The following is a 22,128-nucleotide window of genomic DNA, read 5'->3' as shown; positions in this document are numbered from 1 at the left end:
TAGAAGAAGGAGAGGCTTATGAGAAGGGTGACAAAGCTGATCAAAACTTCTGTATGAGAAGAGATTAAGAACAGAAAAGGCTCCTCATCTTGCTCTTGGATGAGGAGGGATGTGGTCTGGGTTTGCAGTCATGAATGGCATGGAAAATGTGCATAGGAAATAACTATTCAATGTTTCTCACAATCCAAGTATTAATAGCATATTTAAAATGAATGCAAGTATGTTCAAGTGCAAAACACTGCTGCAGATGAGAACAGCGTAACTGGCTTCAAAGAGCAGTTATGTCACTTCACAGAAGAAAAGTCCATCAAGTACAAGCAAGGTGTGCAAACTGGCTCAAGATGTCCTTTTATTGCACACTACAGGAATTCGGGAGAGAGTACACCAGGGGATGTATTGCCCTGTGCTTGCTGTGTTCATTTCATATGTTTTTTCACGAGAATCTACTTCTAGTCACTCATAGAGACCATATGGTTATTTTTATGTTTGTACAGGAATATGAAAGTTGGTATTAAAGACAATGGGAAGTAATAAACAGAAAGGGAAGATACCAGTGAGCCATGGAAAAGAGAGACTTGAAAGAGAAACAGAGAAGGGTACAGATGGGCAGAAGGCAAGATTGTGGCAGGGAATGGAGTGAAAAACTGGAGGAGACTTTGCAAAAAGGGAAAAAGATTAAATATACATAAAGGAGAGCAGAGACATCAAAGATTAGTGAATGAACACATGATAGTGGAAATGGGAGAAAATCCTGTATATCTGAATAGTGGAAATTCACAGTAGTGGGGAAAATGTTTTATTGCTTTTTCTTTTTTTATTATATGCAGAGTCTTTGCAGATCACCTGGATATGGTAGCACATTATGCATGGCTTAATAAGAGAGTATGATACTTTGGAGATGAATTTCTCATGTGCTTGGGCCTAAGCTCCAGTAAGGGCTATTCATTTATATGCAGGGGAATTTCACTTGTAGCACAATGTCAACCAAACAGCTGTGTTTCTGGACAACTAGAGTCACTTCTAAAGTTCAAATTCTGCCAAATTTAATAAGACAGTATCAAATGCATTCAGATCAAAGCTGCCTACTTTTAATCTTCTTGTTCCCAATTTTAACATGAGTCTCAGGACAGAGTAGCTCAACTGAAAACAAAAACAACATCTATCTCTTTGCATAGGGTAAATCCCTACCAAATTGTCTGTAATAAAGCCTTACATTTTAAATCTGAGAAGCAACCTTGTTCTAAAATCCTTATTAACTTTAATTCTTACGCTACTTACTATTTACATTACCAAAGTACATAAGGGAATAGTCCTTATTACCATATAAAGTTCTTCACAGTTCAGTGTAAACTACCAGTGGAAGTCAACCTAAGAAGAAATTTTTTAACTTACGGAACAAAGAAGCAAGTTCTCAGCTGGTGTAAATTGACATTCCTCTACTAAAGTTAATGGACTAGGCCAATTAACAGTAGCTGAAGGTGCAATGTTGGTATGTTTTTCTTTTCGTCTTTACAGATCAGTCATTTGCCTTGATACAGTACTCTTTATGCAAATATGTAACCATGATTAATCACTATGAATTATTAAAAACAGAGTTTGAAAGATAAACTTTCAGCAGAATGTCTAAAGCAGATAAGAGCTGTGCAAATTGGTTCTAAGAAGACAGAGTTCCGTAAATTAGGGCAATAGTGGGCAAGTAATCAGTCTATTGAGCTAGGGACGCATTTCCTGCCCAGTGTGAATGTGTCAATGCCCTTAATTGCAGATATGCACACACCTTGACAGTGAAATTTGCCAGCGGGTATGCAGAAAATGCCAGAACACAACTTTGCCTTTCTAATCAGGTTATGGAAATGGTAAGTTGAGGGCAAAACATCTGAAAGGTCATATTTGTTGCTTTAATCTTAACAATATCCATGCTTGCCAACAGATATCCCAGATACCAGAAGTATCAAGACCTACCAGCCTAAGGAAACAAGCATAGATCCAATATTCATACAGTGGTTTCCATGGAGGGTGGTAGGGTTTTGCAGGGGCCAGTCAGCAGACGTGCCTCAATGGTGTCTGCTAACACTGTCCTGTGAAATAAATTGAAATAATTTAAAATGCTGCTCAATGTGTCAAGTATACTTGAATACAACTCAGACAAAGCAGACCGTATTATTTCTTCTGAGAGTAATATTATAATTTTTATTGGAGTAATAATTTTAATTAACTGTTCATGTTATGACAGTTTTCCCTCCCTTGGACCTAATCATTAGACAATATTTTAAATGGCATTTTAAGTATACAGTGTTGAAGTTCAATACTGGTGTCAAGTCAGAAGTCTGGGTGCTTTATGGCATTTTCAATATAATTTTACAGTACTAGCAGTGTAGACTCCTGAGGGAATACACCCAATAAAAAGAGCAATCTAGAAATGTGGCTAACAGATTGGTTGCGCATGTTATCCTGTTGACATTCTTTACTCACTCAAGTTAATGGGCAGAAGTGCACTATTTCCTGTAGGAAACAACAGCAGAGTCAGTGCCAATGTAAAATTCCCAGTGCTAATTAGAAAAACATCTGTAGCTATTTGGAAGTAGAAATAATCAAACTTAATTATGGAAATTTTTTTAAAATAAGACTTTTTGCATATTATTTCAATTTTTGTTCTATCAAAGAGCTAATAGAATGGCAGAGAACAAAAAAGGGAAATATCTGTTAATTTTTTGTAATCTAGCATCAGCAAAAATGTTAAGCAAATTTGCCTAAGTTTTATAAGTTGCCAAGACACAGCTACAATGTTAAAACCCATCTTTAAAAACTTCCTCATGCTTTGCTACTTGTGCTGAAAAAATTAAGGTACTTCATCTCTGCACAAAATCTTAAATTTGAAACTTTGTGGTCTAGATACTGGGATTTTGAACGGAAGGAAAAATCTAAATTATTAAAAGGTATATTCATTATTGAATATACTCTGCACTTCCAGATACTGTATCTCAGATATGGCTTAGAAACATAGGGCTGAAGAGTCATTGTCTTCTGTTGCCCTCAACTCCATGTGGCAGATATTTCATCCAACAGTTTTTACACCATTTTTTCTACATACGCTCATCTACCACCAGAAGATTCCCAGTACCCTATGTCTGACTTTGGAGCACAGGGCAAATTAAAAAACCCTCAATATTAGTAACCACAGGAAAAGAATTGGAGAGCTCATGAGGCAGCACCAGTGGCCTCATCCTGCAGGAGCCGCTGTTACGTTTGAAATTTCCCACACATCCTGGTGAATGGATCTTACCTGCAGAGGAATACCTTAAGCCACTCCAGAGATATCTGCTATTCCAGTTAGCTGAGCATGCTAAATAAGTAGGTCAAGGGGAGTCACTCAAGAATTTAAAACCTCTGGGAGCGCTGGCCTTCCTTGTGTCAGATTCAGTCTTGCTGTGGCGATTCAGTGCTTCACGGAAGAGTGAAAATACATCTTAAGTCTACTGATACATCAAGGATTTAAAAAAGTCCAAACCTGTATATGCCCTTGTAGGTAACCAACAGAAGCCCTGAAGAATTGTATTAGTACAGTATAAATGTGGTACAAACATGATGAGCAGACAGCAATCCACTTTTTTCAGTTCTCCTTCGGAATATCAACAATTTACACTTCAACAGTCTCATATCACAACCTTGATTTGTAACTCAAAAATCACCCTAAGCTGCCATATGATTTCTTACATTAATTTATCAAACTCCATTTTAAAACACTATAAATCCCTTTCCCCTAGTATCTGATTTGCTAAGTCATTCCTGAGTTTCCCTCCTTGAATGATTAGAAAATATTCTCTCTTTCTAATCTACTTATGTTACTGAAAATAGAGTGTGTAAGGGGGAGGGGACAAAATAAATACGTGTAAATGTATAATAGATGCACATCTGTTGTACTGAACTTAAAAAAGCTGCCCTTGTCAAAAAGTAGGATATGAATAATATTTTGGGAGACAGTATTGGCATAGGAAGCTATATTCAAGAATTCGGTTGAGTAGTTTAAAGACAAACATTGCTTATAGCTTTGCTGCCTTGCAAGTATTTGTGAAGGCAATAGAGTTGGAAAAATACATAGGGAACATCTCTATCTGCTCATTTGTCTCTAAAAGGTAATGCTTGTATTCTGTAAATAAAGTACTGATTTCACAGTTGTATGACAAAGCAATACTGTAGTCATGTAAATTGCATAGTTAACGTTTTTGGTTTTTTGCTATAGTTACCTAAGTTTGTCAGAACACATGATAAAAATTTCATTTATAAATCAGGGTAGTTGATTTATATAAGTTTCTCGTTGTCAAATAATTATATTATTTTCCAAAGTTTTTCTTCTCTTGAGCAGCAGCTATATAATTCGTATAATGTGCTTTCTGCTGTCTGTGGAGAATCTACCTTTCACTCTCCAGCCAAGTGTTCCTTGGCTTGTGTGTATCAGAATATTTGCTTATCTTTTGTTTGCGAATTAAGTGACAGACCTGAATGATGTGACTTCTTAACTCATGAGAGTACGAGTTAAGAATGTAGTCATGTCGTGAAATAACAGATTCTGCTTATAAGTCATCAGTGTTAGCTTTGATAGCTGTGGTGGGCTTAGAAATGAGCAGGTAGTACATCTCCATCTATATCATTGTGTTTATTGTTCTGATAATTAAATTTGATTTTTACTTGGGATCAGTGGTATCCAGTATTTTCTCTGTAATGCCTGATTTGATAGACGTCGGTGGCTTTCAGAATTATGTAAGTAGCTGTTTTTTATCCTTGCCAATCAGATCAATTTGGCGCAACCTAGTTGACATGACTCAAAAATGCATACTGACAAAGCTCTCCTCTTTCCTCAGGACTGGCACTGATATAATTGTGTATGTATTTTTCACATTTTCCAATTATGAACACCCCATCTTTACATGACTGTAACAATGGATATTTGAAAGATCCATGACAATAACTGAACATTTTGAGCGCAGATTCTCTTTTGTATATGCGTATATACGTGTGCGTGTAAGCCTTGTGTGCAAGATGTCAGTTTTTACATAGCCTCTGAGTGCTCTCATTCAGATAGGTCTTGGCAAGACCTTTGCATTGAAGTGCTTTATTAGGCTCTCATGACTAACCTATAAATCACAGAAGCCTTCACTGTCTTAATGCCTTAAGTGGAGACACTTAAATTAATTCTGAATGTAAACCAAACTTTTTAAAAAGAAATTAACTGCTTTTTTTATTATAAGGTAAGATGGCTCTTCTAAAAGAGTTCAGTTGTCTGTAATGGTTATCTGGATTACAGAAGACAAAGTCATTCAGACAGTACAATCTGATCATTCCTAACTGGAGTCCGGATCAAGAACTGACTTTCTGTTCTTACAAGTGCTATCAATTTCTGCCTTTCTCTGTCCTTGTTGTCTTAAAAATAGGCCTCTGCTAACATCTCTTCCTTGTGCTTAAGTGTCCTTGGATTTCAATGTTAAACATTAATAATGATTGGCAAATGAGATTTCTTGCCAAGATGAATTTTCCTCAGATGCACTGCCCAGTCAAACTTGGAGAACTACGATCTTGCTAATGATTGCTGTATATACAGTTGCTTGATGCTAGCGATGTCCTGCTTTCTCCCTTTCACTTTTTCTCTTCTTTTTACTCCTGTCATGCATACATCTGGAGGCCAATTGAGTACAAGTATTTCCATGTTTTTCTCCCAGATTAGAAATGGACTTTAATTCATTCTTTCCCTTTATGAAAATTACAATGAACATCAAAATTTACCAAAATATTCTTGCCTACAAAATGTGGCCCATACATTCTTATCCACAAATCACAGCTTTGTGAGTGTTGACTTCTGCAGGTCACCAACATGCGAACTAAATATACTATATGTAGACATACAGAAATAGAACCCGACTGTGGTTGATACCGTGCACAAGCACCAGTTGGTTTCTGATGATGGGATTCTGTCTGAAAATGAAGAGTGAAATGCAGATACGTGTTTCTGTACGTAGCAGCATTACATGGTTGTTGGGCTGATAAAGCTATTTCACACTGATCTCTGCAATAAAAGAAAGCCTCTTGTTTATTTCTGAGGAACACTGGAAATGGTACATTTACAAGTTTTCACTTGCATTTCAAATTCTCCTAGTACGTCTCACAAAATATCTAAAGGAAAAAGGAAAAAAAAGGCAAAAAAAGTTAGAGCTCAGGGTATGTGATCTGACAGAGGATAGAAATTATATACACGCTCATTTGCAGCCTGTCTGGATAATTTGTTTAAGTATTGCTTGAGTCATTATGTTTAAGGCTAGCTTTCAATCACACGTGCAATGAGGACTTCACTACTTACCGTACTCTCAAGGTAGGCAAAATTTGCCGATAATAAAGTCAGATAGGATGTAGCAGCTGGTCTCCTGTGCTCTGTCGGCTGTGCTATTTAAAGCCATATTATGAAGACAATGCTACCTACAAGACAGAAGATAAACAATTTGAGAGAATAAGCCTTTTATATTGAACTTTTGTGTACATGGATTTACATGTGTGCTTTCTTGAATAAGGACTTGTGGGCTTAAACTGGAAATGTAAAAACGTTTCTCTTTTTTTCAGTGGCATCTATGATTTTAGCCACATGAAACCCTATGTGAAGTCAGTGGAGTAGTTTAGATTCTCTAAGCCTCTTTATTAGTTTACCAAGAGGTGCCAAGTTTTCTTTTCCTTTGTGCTCATTTGATTACACATACTTGCTGTTTTGATCACTTTAGAAAGCTGCTCTTTCACTTTAAACGAATTCAGAAGCTCCAAGCCATAATCAGAGAAAATCATTGTGTTTATCTTAGTCTCTTTTCAAAACCAAGCAAATCATTAAATGATATTTCACTAAGATACAAAATTATGAATCAGATGGGTGTGCTCAGTCAGTGAACAAGTTAGTGATTTCTTAATAGCCATGTAAGCCTTCTGGTTTTCAGCCATTTAATTTGTTTTAGTTTAATTGCTTCCTGAAATATTTTGGTCCCTCTTCTCTTCTATAGACATTCATTTGCTGGCTTATCCCAAACTCTCAAATTCTAGCATCTCTGCAGTAACCTATACTGTCTTGGTCTTTCCCTTATTTCCCCTGCAAAAAATCCTTATGGTTCAAATTACAGCAAAGTCACCCTGGTCTTACACAACGTAACTCTCCCATAAATCCTGCACTCTACCTTTTAGCAGAGTTCAGCTAAAGTTGAATCCCTTGTCTTCTTGCAGAGCTTTCCGAAAATGCCTGTATTTCATAGGCAAGAAAAAAAAATATCATCCACAGTTCTTGCATCTCCCGCTTCAATTTCAACAAAGATCTACCAAGGGAATCCATTCTCTGCCCTGTAGCCAGGAAGTCCGTTCACCCCAGAAAATGGAGGTATAGTCCTGCACAAGGTTTTGGTAAAGCTGCCACAGAGCTTTTGTTTGCGTAGCTTGGCTCACCACAGCAGAGAGGAAAGGAAAAGGACTGGAGAAAGGCATCCCTGTTTTGCCAGCTGAGTAACAGTGTCTGCAGAGCATGTGCAACTTTGTTGCCTCTTCTCCTCATTGGCTCAAAGTAGATATTACTTTGATTTTGTGATTGAGAGACAAAGAGCAACAGAAGGAGACAAAAAGGTTAGGTGTAATTTCCCTGTCTTCTTTTATCCCTTCCTTTCTCAGCCTCTTCCCTCAGATGCATTCCATACTCCCTTTAACTACCAATGCATTACGCTGTTTAGAGTTTCAACTCTGTAGTAAAAACCCCTAAATAGAAAAATGTTTTTAACATTTGGCACTTATCAAAAATACCCTGAAGTCTCACTCTAACAGCCTGCAAAGAACATAATATGAACAAAGTGGACATGAGGGCAATTTATAATCGATTTTCCTTTTTTTTTCCCAGTAGGCACTGGAGAGTATGTGCGTATATGTCTGGAATTTAATGCCATCCATACAGTCAAAGTGAAAGAAAACTGGGCTTTTTGTATATTTTAACAGATCTATTTCAATAATTTATATTGTTTAAATGAAACTAGCGTCACTATAGGAAAAAGGGAACACCTGACTGAGTTCAAATGCAAAAAGGAGCCAACACACCAGGCAGAAGCAGGGATAGGCTACCCAAGAAGAATATAGAGTCATTGCCCAAGCATTCAAGGCAGGAACTGGGAAAGCCAAAGCTCAGCTGGAGTTAAAGCTGGTCAGGGATGTGACAGGCAGCAAGAGAGGCTTCAGTAAGTATATCAGTAGCAAATGGAAATTAAGAAAAATGTGGTCTCACTGGTCAGTGGGATAGAGACCTAGGGGCAGAGGACGTGGAAAAGGCTGAGATACTTTGTGCCTTCCTTGCTTTGGCCTTTCTTGGTCAAGTTTACTTTCAGGCCTCCCAGGCACCTGCAACTGGTAGCAGAGCCTGGGGGAGTTAAGTAAAGCCCACATCAGAGAAAGACCAGATTACGGACCACACATGCAAACTGGATGTAGAGAAGTCTGTGGCATCAGGTGGGCTGGATCCAAGAGTGCCGTTAGAGGTAGCCAATCTCACTGCAAGGTTGCTGTCAGTGATCTTTGAAACATTATGCTAATCTTGGGAGGTACCTGAAATTGGCTCCATGGATGAGAGAACAGTAAGAACAGTGAGTGTTGTACACCTTGATCTTAGAAAAGCCTTCAACAGTCTGCATAGTATCGTTGTAACAAATTGGTGAAATAGGGACTGGATAGATGAACTCTAAAGTGGGGGAAAATTGACTGGACACCAGGCTGAAATGGTGGTGATCAACAGCATGCAGTCTAAGTGGTGACCAGTTACCTGTGGTGTTCTTCAGCAACTGATGCTGGGGCTGATACTGTTTGATGATTTTATAAACAACCAGGGTAATGGGATGGAGTGCACCCTCAGCAATTAGTGGATGATAACAAACTAGTGGAAGTGGTGCAACTTAAGGCTGCTATTCACTTGGACCTCAACATGCTGGAGAAATGAGCTGACAGGGACCTCATCATGTACAGCAAAGACAAAAGTCCTACACCAGGGACTGAATAATCCAGTGCATTAGTCCAGTCCGGTCATCAACTGGATAGAACATAGCTCTGCAGAAACGGACCTTGGGTCCTGAGGGACAAGTTGAACATAAGCAGTAATTTTGCCCCTGTGGTGAAGGCTGTTACTGGTGTACTGAGCTGCCTGAGCAAAAGCAGAGTCAGCAGGCTGCAGTGATTCTTCCCCTCCATCAGCACTGGTGAGACCACATCTGGAGCACACTGTGTTGGGTCCCCAAGTACAAGAAAGACAATGACATACTGAAGCCAGTCAAACAGAGGGTGAGCAAGAGCGTTAAGGGGGCCTCAAGCACATGGTGTATGAGGAGAGGCTGGCTGAGAGAACGGGGTTTGTTTAACCTCCAGAAGAGAAGGCTGATAGGAGATCTTGCTGTCTACAGCTGCCTACTGGGAAGGTGTAAAGAAAATGGATCCAGACTCTTCTTAGAGGTCTATGATGAGAAGACAAAAGGCAACAGACACAAATTGCAACATCGCAAAATTCTGGTTAAATACAAGGATGCATTTCTCAGCTGTGACGGTGGTCAAACACTGGAACAGGTGGTCTGGAGAGATTCTGAAATCTCCTTCCTCACAGACAGTGAACTGAACTGGACACATTCCTAAGCAACCTGCCCTAATTTGACCTCCTCTGAAGAGCAGCTTGGATCAGATCATCTCCAGAGGTCCCTTCTAAATAAAGTTATGTCGTGATTTTATAATAATTTGATTTTTTGTAAGTGACTGTAATTTTGGTCTTTATTTTCATACTCTCTGAGGCATCACTAAAGAAGCCAGGGTCAATACCAATGGAGGGTAACCGCCTGATACCTGTTAAAGATTTTAGTTGAGCTCCTGTTTAAAATAAATCTTTTAAAATTCATCCATCATAATTTCTATAATTATTTTGAACCTTTAAGAGTATAAATATTAGATCAAACAACAAAACAAAATTTGAAAAGCTAAGATTTTGTTTATATTTGGGTAGGTGTATTATTCTTTATGTAGCTTTCCTCAACACTGAATTGCTTCAGTCATTTTGGTAGGAATCATTCAGCATTACAGTAGGAGGAAATCCATCTTGGATGTGGCATATCAATAACGTTATTTTTGCTGTGTACTTTCCAGTGTATATTTCCAAGAAAACAGAAAATAAACCTTTCAAGGAAATAAGCACAGTTCTTTTAACAAATAGCATATTTTCTTCATATGTGAGTCAATCAATATATACTATCATGCATCTTAAAGCACTTTCAAGAGAACTTTTAATGAGCCTAATGCAATTTGTCACAGTTAAGTCCTGTAACTTGTTATTCAAAAAAACTCCCAGTGATTTTATGTGGAGTCACTATTATATGAGGCCTTTGCTGCTATGCCTGCTGTGCTTTTGAATAGACAGCCACGGTGTTTAAGAAATCTCCTTGGCTCCATTGCACTTGATATTAATACTGGAAGGAAGGAAGGATGTTAAGGGTTATGCTTCTTAAGGGGTTATTTTGTGGTTTCTGTTTAAAGTTTCATTCAGCTTCTTTGAAAACAAATTGCTTGGTTTTTTTTAAATTAAAAAGACAGGAGATTGAAGTTAAAGTAATTTCTGTATATTACTTTCTACAAATTTTCTACTATGCACATACCTTGTTTCGAGTGAGCAGACCTGTAATAGAGTGAAGGCTGGATGAGCTGAGAAAGTAGGAACGCACCATAACCCAACGCTTGGAATTCTTTTCTTTAATTTCCTAATTGTACGAGGTTAAAGATCAGTTTCTAAATTGTTAATATTTTCATGTCTTTTTTTGAGAGAGAGTTCTAAAAAGATAACAAAATGGTGATCCTTTCTAACATTCAAGTCTTAGGAGTAAGAGGCAAATAGGCTTCGTTTCTTTCCATTTAGTGAAATGTTTGCACTCATAATAGCTTTAAATAATTATGGAGATAACAGAAAATGGATTTTGTTGTTATTATTGTCAACAAGAGTTCATTCTGATTTTTTATGTGGATTTCTTTCTAATGTTAATATAGGTTGAATATGTGCTGCTATATGGGTGCTTTCCATTTATAACAATGTTAAGGGTTGCTGACTTTTCACTTGAACTGCAGGTGCAAATTATGTGCTACAGATGAATTAGCTCAGATTCAGAAAGGGGAAAATGTGTGTGTTTACATTATAGAGATTCTTTGTTACTTCTTTCTAAATTTGGGAGGACAATCTAGTGATGTAGTTCTGTATTAGTCTTTCTAAATAGAAGCAAGAAAGCTAAATATTGTTTAAATCATGACCACCTGAAAAAAACAGATACAAAGTTCTGTTCTACCACTGAGTTAAAGATGCGTAACACTTTACAGTTCAACTATCCAGGTTGCCCAAATGGGTATGTAATTCAAACACTTTATAAATATCTCATAATACAAGCAAATGGCATAGCTAATCTATGAGAAAGCAGAAGGACTACCGACCACATTGCTATGTTTACTTTTAAAGTATTAGAATGACCATGTGTTTTTCCCTCGTTATCCTGCCTTTCTTTCATCTTGTCTTCATCTAATAAATAGGAAAAAGTGCAACTGATAAGAAAAGTACCATGGTACATTTTTTGAGTCACATGTCTTTACAGTTATTGTAAACTGAAAATGTGAGGGAATAGGTAAAAATTTGTTAATCAGTTCTATAGTTTGTAATGCTAAGATTTTAAAATTAATTACTATGTCTTTTTTGCATAAGATTCTAATAAGCATAAGGACAGCCTTTACTGTGCATTTAGTGACTGTTTATAGGGATTCCATTAGGCCCTATAGAACTTAATGTACTTAATTTCATTGCTCAGATAATACAATTTTATGTAAATTTAAGAACAAAAATATGATTAATCAAGGAAAATCTAAGCTTTGCAAAATATGAAAATGATTGAGGTAACTCTTTAAACATCCAATTAATTATTTTTTTAGTTTGTCCATTAAAGAACAACAATGTCGATCTTTAAATCCACCTGGCATATTTAATGGGCATTCTTAATTTTCACCTATAGAAACCATCTATATGGTGATATACTTATCACCGATGATTTATATGCTTAAGGTAGTTTTGGAAGTCTGAAAAATACATTTAAGGTGTTCAAAACCTGGAAGTTACTGCTAACAGAAGTGTCAGAATAGACATTTAAGATGCACTGAATATCTGAATGGACTTCAAATCAGATCACTTTTCAAGTTTTAAATATGTAGAAGCATTTATTAGCAGCAAAGCTCCAACAAAGTCTTTGCAACCAAGAGATAATTCTGTTTTCTTGGTAAATCTCTGGGGAGGTTGGTACTCTCTCTGGTTATAGTTGGTACAGGGTAGTAGGAGCTAAGTGAGGAAATTGGAAATACTGGAGAACGTGCAGTGAATGGCATGAAACTAGAAATAGTGTGTTTAAGGTACCTAAACCAAAACTCAGTTCCAAACTGGTGCAGTTCACCACGAAGTGATGTGTTGTGGTCATACAAACCGTAGCTCACAGTGATTTTGCTTGGGTTGTTAGCCACTCAACACTAAATGCTTTCATTTTGGTACCTTTGGTAACTGGACTGAAAAAAAAATTGTTCATTAAAATATAAATCTCTTAGGTGGAAGTTGGTGGAAATAAATCATGTGAATCTGTAGCTAAATTGGTCCAACGACTTCTGTGCTACCATTTTCAATTGAAGTAAATTCACCTTAGTGATATCGTAGCTAGGACTTTGCAGTACATACATAAAAATACAATATAAGTTCATGTAGGAGAAGCAAATAAGATTACATAATTAATGCCAACAGTGTAATCTCCACACTGTACATCTCTTAAAGGCAGTAAATAGTGATTGAGTATTTTATGCTGCTTATATCTCCCTAAGTGTAATTATCTCAAGCAGTCTCTAGACATTTTTTATCTTCATGGGGGATTTTCGGTAGAAGTGAAGTAGCAGTAACTTTGAAAATCTAGTGTACATTTATTCTCTTTGTTATAAAATAGAAAGCCTATGAATAGCATGTATTATATGGGTAGTGTAATGTACAGATTTGCTGCAATTTGATCATTATGTGGCTTTCTGTATTTTCTATCATATCTGATAAAATAAGATAGAAATTGCAGTAAAGTGTTAGATTGACTTAAATTAGCCAAGACTGGTAATAATGATCATTCTTACTGCTTCTCTCCATGCCAGAAAGTGATGATTGAAACTTGCTGCTATTGCTCTTGTTTCCAGTTATTTGAAGGAGAATTTTGTCTAAACAGGAAGATCAGGGCAGTTTTTGAGTTTATTTCAAAACGGAGTTCTTGCTGATTTGATATTTTAGGTTTCAACCATGCATGCACCACATTTTTTTCATGGGAACTCACTTATAAAGGTAATAAAACCTTCATTTAAAGACAGCAGAAGACATTTTCATTGTTTTAAATTTGCCAGATGATACCCAAAATATTTTCTTGTTTAACTGTTCCTCTGCCAGGAAGCAGAATTGCCTTTGTACTAAGAACCACCAGAGCATAAAACTGTGCTTAAATGCTTCATAATAAGTGAACTGTTTTTCAAACAATATTTTTTTTTCATTTCTGTCCCATTTCATTGTGTTATTTATATTAACTTTATTACAATCTCAGTGTCCTGATTTATTTTGATCACTGCCAGTTTCTAGGTAAAGGATTAAAATGTGTCTAAAATTTTCTCCTTTATTTTAACGTAGTTGTTTATCTTTTTATTGTACTTTTCCTCAGGACTCTTCATTTATGTCTTAAGTGGCTGACTACTCTCAAACTCTGTTCAAGTAGGCAGGAATTGGAAGTGTTTAACAACTGGCAAAATCAAGTGGTTTCTGAAGAAAAGGCAAAAAAAGCAACCTCTAGCCACTTTAGAAAGTGGACTTTCCTCGGTGGAGCACTTGTTCATATAAGGCACACTTCCCATCAAATGGAGTTGCTGCTTCCATTTCAGCATAAAATAAGCTGCCCTTATAACATAAATTACCAACCATTTACATCAGTTCTTGTCAAACAAGGACTTTGGAATACATTTATTTGCAAGAAAATAAATTAAATCTTGCTGTTCATTCATTTTTTAAACATCAAGATAGCAAGAGGATCCAGTTCTGCTATTATTTTGTGAAAAGAAACATACATTTCCTGTATCAGTAAATTTCTGATGCTCTTGGAATGCAAACGTATCAAAATACTGAATTCAGTTTATTGTATTTTTTTATGAGCCCACACAAATATTGATGTTGTAAAACCAGCAATATGCACAATTGAGCCACCTACCACGCAAGGGAGGTAGAACAGTGAGTCACATAAAAGATGGAAAATTATCTGTGCATTGAGTAGATAATACCTGATTTATTTCTGTTGTGATTTGGACAGTATCAATTTTAGCATCTATGTTTATTTTTAAGACTATTTTACTTAATTTTTTCCCCTTGTGTTCCTCCTCTTAAGATGCTACCATACCCTGACAGTAATACTTAATCATATTTAATTTTCCCAGCAGACAAGAATATTTTATTTCAGCTCTCAAATATCTGGGCAAACATTTATCCAATCTACAGAAGAACTTCACAGAGAACGCTAAAGGGTGAGAAGTCATTATATATTTCACACAATCATGGAGCTGGAAGAGACATCAATCTCATCTTCCCCTTGTCTGAAGACAAAATGAGTAAAACTAGTCCCATGTGATAATTACATTTGTTGTCTTCCTCCACCAAGACATTGTTCATCTTACGAAATTTTAGTGTCTGTGGGTATATGCTTGAGTTTGTAATGTCTAGCATGACTCTTACAGAAGCTAAGTCTGCAGCAGCAACTTCTGAATAGACTACTGTTGTACCTGCTTTGCAACAGGTCTTTTTTCATTGAAGATTTGTATCTGAGTATACTAATAGATAATTTATTTTCTGAATATAGAAGTCTTTTTCAGATCGTCAGGAATCATTTCTTTTCTGTTTCAGTGTTACTTGAGCTTAGGCTATGAAGTTTAGCTATTTAAATGAATACTGTTATTTAAGACATGTCTTGTGGTATTTATTAAGACTGAAATAATTCCCTGTGAATAAAACCCATGCTGGTGTTCTGCTTAATTAGGTAGATTTGCTCCCAGTAGCAGTATAGTACATAGATTTTTTTTACAGTGTAGTCCAGGTGGTATGTGATCTGAGAACAGAGGTGGGCTATGTGTGTATTTCCTCCTAGCTGAGCTTGAACACAATCTGTCAGACATTCTCTCTATTTGGGAATGACATGGTCTACATGTTCTGAAGGAGATTACTTTGAAAACAGGAGAGATACCATTTTTGTAATTACCGCAGGGAGGAACAGAAGAAAAAAAAAAGGAAAAAATAGTACCTGTCCTTTGGCATTGAAAAGTAAAAGGAAAGGAAAAAGATGCCATAGTTAAAGATGAGATAAACCTCGGGGCCCATTGCAGTTCATTTCAAACAACTAAACTGGTGCCATCACCGTGCAACCTGAAAGCCTGGGTTACAACCCCGCTATTTTCCAACGGTAACTGGAATGCCCAAATATATTTGAGTCCTTCAAATTCTGTGGCCAGCCATTGGGAAAAGTGTCTCAAAACAGTTCTTCTAAAGAAGTACACTGTTGTTCACACTAAGGTCCACGGCAGTCCAAGAGAAGCACTGAATTAACAAAGCTGGTAAAGAGATGGCTATGCTGTAGTCTTATCCTTCCCTTGTTACTGTCGGTAATTTTCCTCTGCGCTACTAAAGATAGTCTGCTTGCTGCTGTTTCTGCTTTTGTCAGTGCCTTCATAACTGATTTCCTCTACTTTTTTCTAGGCTGTCATCCTAGCCATTTAGTATCTTGTAAAATAATACTTGTGCAAGTTGTGTTGTGGCTTGAAGATCACAGCTAGTTGCTCAGCTGTTATCATCTGAGTATCTGTTGGGCTTTTTCTTACCTAGATTGTCGCATTATGTGCTTGTTCCTTTTCTCAATGACCAACTTCTAAACAATACCAGTATAATTGCATGTTCAGGTAGGCTATTATGCTATACATGACCTATATCTATGGCTAGGTCACATAACCCTAAAACTATTACATCTAAATCTCAGGTGTGCTCCAGGAAGAATTTCTGTGCCACATGGTAAAGGAGGACTCTAGTACTGTGTTTGTATTCTCGGGTAGAGAGGTCCTAGAGGCTACTTCTTAATGAATTCAATCCCATCAAGAACTGGTAGGTACTGAATCAGTGTCAATACACCGAAGTGAAATCTAACTGAGGGTTAAGGAATGATAGTATACAGAGAGACTAAAAAATCTCAGTGCTTTTCCAGAACTGTCTTCAACTAATAAGCAGACAGCTGGTGATAAAATATTTTTAGAGAAGAGGGTCTGGCTGAAGACCAGATTTCCAGAGGAGACAAAACAAATCAGGAGTCGCACCACTGGTGGAAAATGCTTCCAAGTCTTGTGAGATCTGGTTAAACTTTTTCATCATAGTATGAATGACACATACAGAGAATATTCCACGAAGTCCACCGGAGACTTCATTAATGCTAGCCTGTTTTACCTAGAGGGCTGATGTGTGCCCCAGGAGTGCCAGAAGTACAAAATCCTCTTTTTCTAGGCTCTAGCATTAGTCAAGTGTGCTTTTCTCTCTGTATATAGACACATTTGGGTTTTTTAGGTTAGTGATTTACATTTGTTGGGATAGAAGGCACTGCCTTGCATTCAGTGAAACAGTGAAGGCAAAAGTAAAGATTAATTTATCAGAAAATGCCTCATTCAAGAAGTTGGTGACTTCCTCTGCAAACATACACGGAAAAATTGTAGTTCCCATTCTCGTTTGCCTTTCTACACTCCACTGAGCTGGAAGACTCTGAAGTCGTGTTTATTTTCAGAACAGTTCATACAGTTGCTAGACATGGGATCCAAATGTCTTGGCAAACCCCATCCTTAGTCCTCATATTCCCTAATACAGAATTATGATTTGAGTTAAAGAGGCATGACTGTTGAAACCTCCAGTACTGGTCCGGTATTCCTTCAAATACTTAGAAAGTATATGTGTGTACTTTTTTGAGCATTTCTGTAGCTTTAGAGATGCAATGAAATGAAAAAAAATATTCCATTTTAACTCATGCTGTTCATCCCTTCTGCAGTTTGTTTACTTTAGATTATTTCATGCTCTTGGAGCAGGAAACTTCTAGTTTTCCAGAATTATTGCCTGTATTCCACTTCACACTAAGGGCCCCATTCTGGTCTGACTGCAACAAGCATAAAAATACTACAGTGAATTTGGGTTGGTAGGTGTATTGAGCTTTTCTTTTAGCGTCTTTTCCTGTTTATTAACATATGAAACACCAGCTATATCTTCAATCTAAGTGCATTGTTATGGACTGAATTTGAGTTTTGTTCTGTGGGTTCAGAATAACATCTTTTAACTCTGTACGATATATATACAAAATTTGAAGATTACTTGATCCTTGAACGATACTGTGCTGCTATTTATCCTGACAAATACAGAATTTTGTTTCCTTCTTCTCATTCTGCATAGCAAGGATCCAGGATGTACACTTGAAATACCATGCAGATAAAAATCCCTGTCAGACTTGAGATCAGTCACTTTTTCTATTGATTACTGGATTCTGCAGCTACCCATGCGACTAGTTGAAGACAATATGGACTACCAGTTAGTTATCTAAGATAATAGTTACTTTTTTTTTAAATGAGGTGTATTTTTTCATTTAAAGAAATAAAATACCAGGTACCATCTGTATACAAATATCAGCCCATCATTAACTTACAAATAAAACAAAAGGCAAAAATAAAAATATAATGATGAGGTGTTCCAACAAGCTGTGGAGAAAAACTGTCTTCTTGTCACAATAGAATTTGCATTACATTTCAGAGAAAATCTGAGTGTTTCACATGGGGATACAAAATAATTTCTAATTGTATATTCAGAGTCTAGTATGATATTTCATTCTTAGGTCAGATCTCAGAAACAAGTAGTGCATCAGATGTTTAATGACATGCTCTGACTGTATGTTCTTTTATACCACGAACCTGAATGTATTCTTCCTTCAACTTCCTTTCTTTCTTATGTCTTTGATAGAACCTTATTCAGGTGATTGGAAGAGAGACATAATAGATCTTGACAGTGGAAAAGAAATATTGTTTTATTTCATAGGTATTTTATTATACCTATTAGAATTTATTTATTATATTTATTTTATATTAAAGTGACTTCTAACATCGAAAATAGCATGAATCAAAACTATAGATTTTCTAATTTTTCTTGCAAGTTTTAATTAAGATCAGGAGCCGGATCTCGAATTTTGGCTGTTCCGTATTTGGTAGGTCAGAATGAAGTCCTGGAAAGAAATTTCCTTGAACTCTGGGGAAAATTCAGATTCAACCCATGTCTGACCTTTGCAGGATAATCCATCTCTTTGTGGGCTTAAAATGTGAAAAATAAATAAAATGGTAAGATTCAGATTTTGTACAGAGAAAGTCAGAAAGATGTAGAAATTACAGGATAAGGGAGTCTACCTGACTTAAAGGTGCATTTGTAATCAATCATAAGCGTGAACATTGTTTTAAACTGTCCAAACTGCATTTTATGTGCATTTTGAAAATGTACATATTTTCTTGTCAGCAAGAAGATCAATACAGTCCTGTCCAAATTGTTCATCCATTATTTAGCCTTTCTAGTGACAGCATTACTGTCAGCCTTGGTTATAGAAGTTCATTTGATTAAAATTTCATTCACTGTAGGAAGGATGAGGAAGTGAATCATGTCTCAATAATGGAAATCTGGAAGGGGAAGGCACTGTCCTGTGTATTGAAATAACAACCGCAAGGTGCTAGGTCATTTCCAGGTTTACATTTGAGGCAGAAGCTTTGCCCCAGATGACTCAGACTGGATTTGTCTAAAATGTCCAGGTCCCACCAGAATTAATGGGCATTAGACTGTATACCTAATAGTTCAAAAACAATGTAGGTGTTATATACAAGGCTTATCTAGTTGCTTTCCCATGTGCTAAACTCTTTATATAACAGTATGTTTATTAACTGCATTCTGTAAAATTTGTCTAAGCTGTGGCAACAATTTTAAACAGAAAAAAATCGGTGTTAGAGCAGGTTGGTTTGTGAGAAGCATATAGTTCAAAAAAACAACCATTCTTCCATTCCCTGTGGATAGTGATTTTTTTTTTTTAAATTGTCTCTTCGCGTAACTATCTGTTACAGTAATAGCATGACTGAAATGACTTGACACGCAGTCAGCCTCACAGACAATTTATGCAAGGTGCTGTACGAGTGCATAAAACCCCTTCCTCCTCCAGTTCCTTGCATGACTAGAAACAGCAAAGGGAGTAGCAGGAAGACAGGCAACAAAGGCATACGAGTGAGCAAATTATAGTCTTCATCCATTGACAGAGAGAGCAAAATTCAGAATCCCAAACTGACTAATGCTCAGTATACACCACTCTCTTGGGTAATAGAGGAAAGCTTGATTTATGTAGTTAGGTTAGGAGTGGCCGCCACCTCCAGCTGCTCCAGCCTACGACTCCCTCCTACCCCAGCCAGTGGAGCCCAGCCTGGGGACCCAGGGACCTGGGGTCTCTGCCCAGGCTGATGGACCCAGCTGCCACTTTCCTGTTGGCAGGTTCAGCCAGTAGCAAAGTGCAGAACGTGTCCCAGAGACCAATAACAACTGTGTGCTCTTATAGTGTAGGTCAAGAAGTGATACTTAGATGCAGAGAAGCTGAGAATCACGTAGTGAAATGCCTCTGTGGTTAGTTCTCAAATGCTCGCAAATGTTGGTAGTAATTTGTTGGAATATATTGCTGAATCTAATCATACATTTGTGGCTTAGTTATTCGGACCATACTCTTTTTGATGTGAAGAGTGAATTGTGGCTCTAGGTTTTGATCTTATTTTTCAGTTAGTGCTTAAAGGATGGTGGATAATCTTTCATTACATTCAGATATATCCATGTAATGTCCTTGGCTTTGCTGGGTTTACATGAATGTTACTAAGAGTTTACCTCAGTGTTGGTAACCTTGAATTTAATATTTAAAACAAAGCAATTGTGGAAGTGCTTTGAACAGGAAGATGATACACAGGCTTCCTGCACAGCTCTGCTAATGCGCTGAAGATCTAAATGACCACGTGCTTGGTGTTGGTTTGGGGTTCTTGCTGAGAAGGAGTTACAGGGTAGTTTCTATGGCAGTTTGAAAAACAGACAATTATACTGGAAGAGTGAGCTGTTTAAATATAATTGGAGTAAGCACCTGATAGGAACATGCAAATATTGTGCTTGCATCCACCAAACAACAGAGAATTAACTTGCACTTTCTGTCTCTCTGTACTTGACTTTTCTGCCAATCCAAAATAACAATTCCCACAGTCTCGGATTAGCACAGTTTTGGTAGGGGGCAGTTGGTCTGTTGAGGTTATTATGCACTAGTTAGGCAACTGGGGGACTTTAGGAGTTTTTCCTTCTCCATCTGATATGTATTAGTGTGAGGGCGTTATTTATCTTTCTCAGGAGTTTATGGCTGCCTGTGATAGTGTCACAATTTTGCTCCAAAGGTGATATGACCTCAAGACAAGCCTTTGCCCAATTTCTTGAAATACCGGTCAGGGCTAACTTTTAGCATGGTCACTGCTTAATTGCTATAACATCCCTGATTAATTCTGTGGTGCTACCAGTGAACTCTGAAGTCAGTGCTTACTGAAGTGAGTCAAGGAAATTTAGGAGCTACCAGCAGTAATTTTAGCTGATGCGTAAGACTGTTTTAGACAATTTTAAAAAACATTACTGGTCATATGAATGTTCTGGCAAAGCCTTTCAGTTAAAATGGGTCTTAATTATATTTTGGGAAAGACTTACATATATCTGGGGTTTTTTTAGTAATAGGTGCCACATTAAGCAGCATCTGTCCTCAAGCCCCAGTTGCTTGTTTCTGCCCTCTATTCTTTTAGCCAATCCAACTATTTGTGTGGCATGTGATAAACTGTATTCAGGAACAGAATTTAAAATTACATTAATTCCCTTTTCCTGGTGCTATTCAAACACTATTGGTTTGAGAATCTGTTATTCTTCTGTCTCCACAAATAGCTGTTTCCATGCTATTGAAGAAGGCAGTAAGGCACTGGGGATCGGAAGTTAGGTAGGAAAGTGGGAGATGGAATGGGAGCTGTACAATCTGTCTCAGCTACCAAAACAAATGTGTGTGGTTTTTTTACCCTTGTCAGTCAAGAACTGCATGGCTAGTCATCTTCCTAGCTGAAATCTGCAAAACCATTATGCATTTTCCAGACTTCTTACCTTCTTTACCAATAAACTGTTGTTAGCCCCTCTGTCTTCCTTCCTGCTCTCATCTTAAACAGATTCTATCTAAATTATTTTCTTGAAGCTTTTTCAGGAAGTTCATTGTTAAAGATTTATAAGTAGTGAATGAGGCTCTCCACTGTCTTATCAAGGACATTTTTCTCAAGTAAATTGACACATTCACTTCTGAAGGGCATTCAGTTAAACAATTACATATAAATATCCTCTGTCTCCCTGCCTTTTAGCCTGAGTCAAGACAAATTCATTCTCATCTCTTATAAACCACCTTCAGAAAGACAGGCAAATGAACATATTCAGAGTGAAAATGAGAATACTAAGAATGTCTTCAGATTCCTCAGAAGTGGGCCAGGACATTAGATTTTAGGCCTAGGTTTAAGTTTGCAGAAAGTTTCCAGCACAAGTATTCATCGCCCCAGAAGCCTTGTTCTAGAGAAAGCTGAACTGGAAGTTCACATCATGGAATACAGGGAATACGTTTTTCTCAGAAAAATCTGAGAAACGGGAGTGTGATTCCTAAAACATAGCAAGGAGGTCAATGCTTTTCCTGTTCCTTTAATCTTTGTATGAAGTGAGAAGTAATGAGAAACAGTAATAGAGGGCTGGGGGAAGAGAAGGGTAGCAGAAGACTTTCATCCTGTACACAAAAATTAATGAAAGAATCATCAGCTGTACCATATAAATTCTTGCAGGTAGTTGCCAATGATGACTGAAATGAATAACATTGCAATGTAATCTAATAACTTCATAATATT

At 37.1% G+C, this 22,128-nt stretch overlaps 1 protein-coding gene across 2 annotated transcripts in view; it reads left to right on the top strand.

Annotated features, from left to right (window-relative positions):
* The window catches only part of CNTNAP2 (contactin associated protein 2), a 1,210,705-nt gene that overhangs the window by 721,253 nt on the left and 467,324 nt on the right, over positions 1-22,128 (top strand). The gene's annotated exons all lie outside the window — the stretch shown is intronic.

The sequence above is a fragment of the Nipponia nippon genome, unplaced genomic scaffold (assembly GCF_047370975.1).
Source record: "Nipponia nippon isolate SJK-2023a ecotype South Korea unplaced genomic scaffold, ASM4737097v1 scaffold_1, whole genome shotgun sequence".
NCBI lineage: Eukaryota > Metazoa > Chordata > Aves > Pelecaniformes > Threskiornithidae > Nipponia > Nipponia nippon.
The sequence above is the reverse complement of the archived record's forward strand: the minus strand, read 5'-3'. Positions and strand labels throughout refer to the sequence as shown.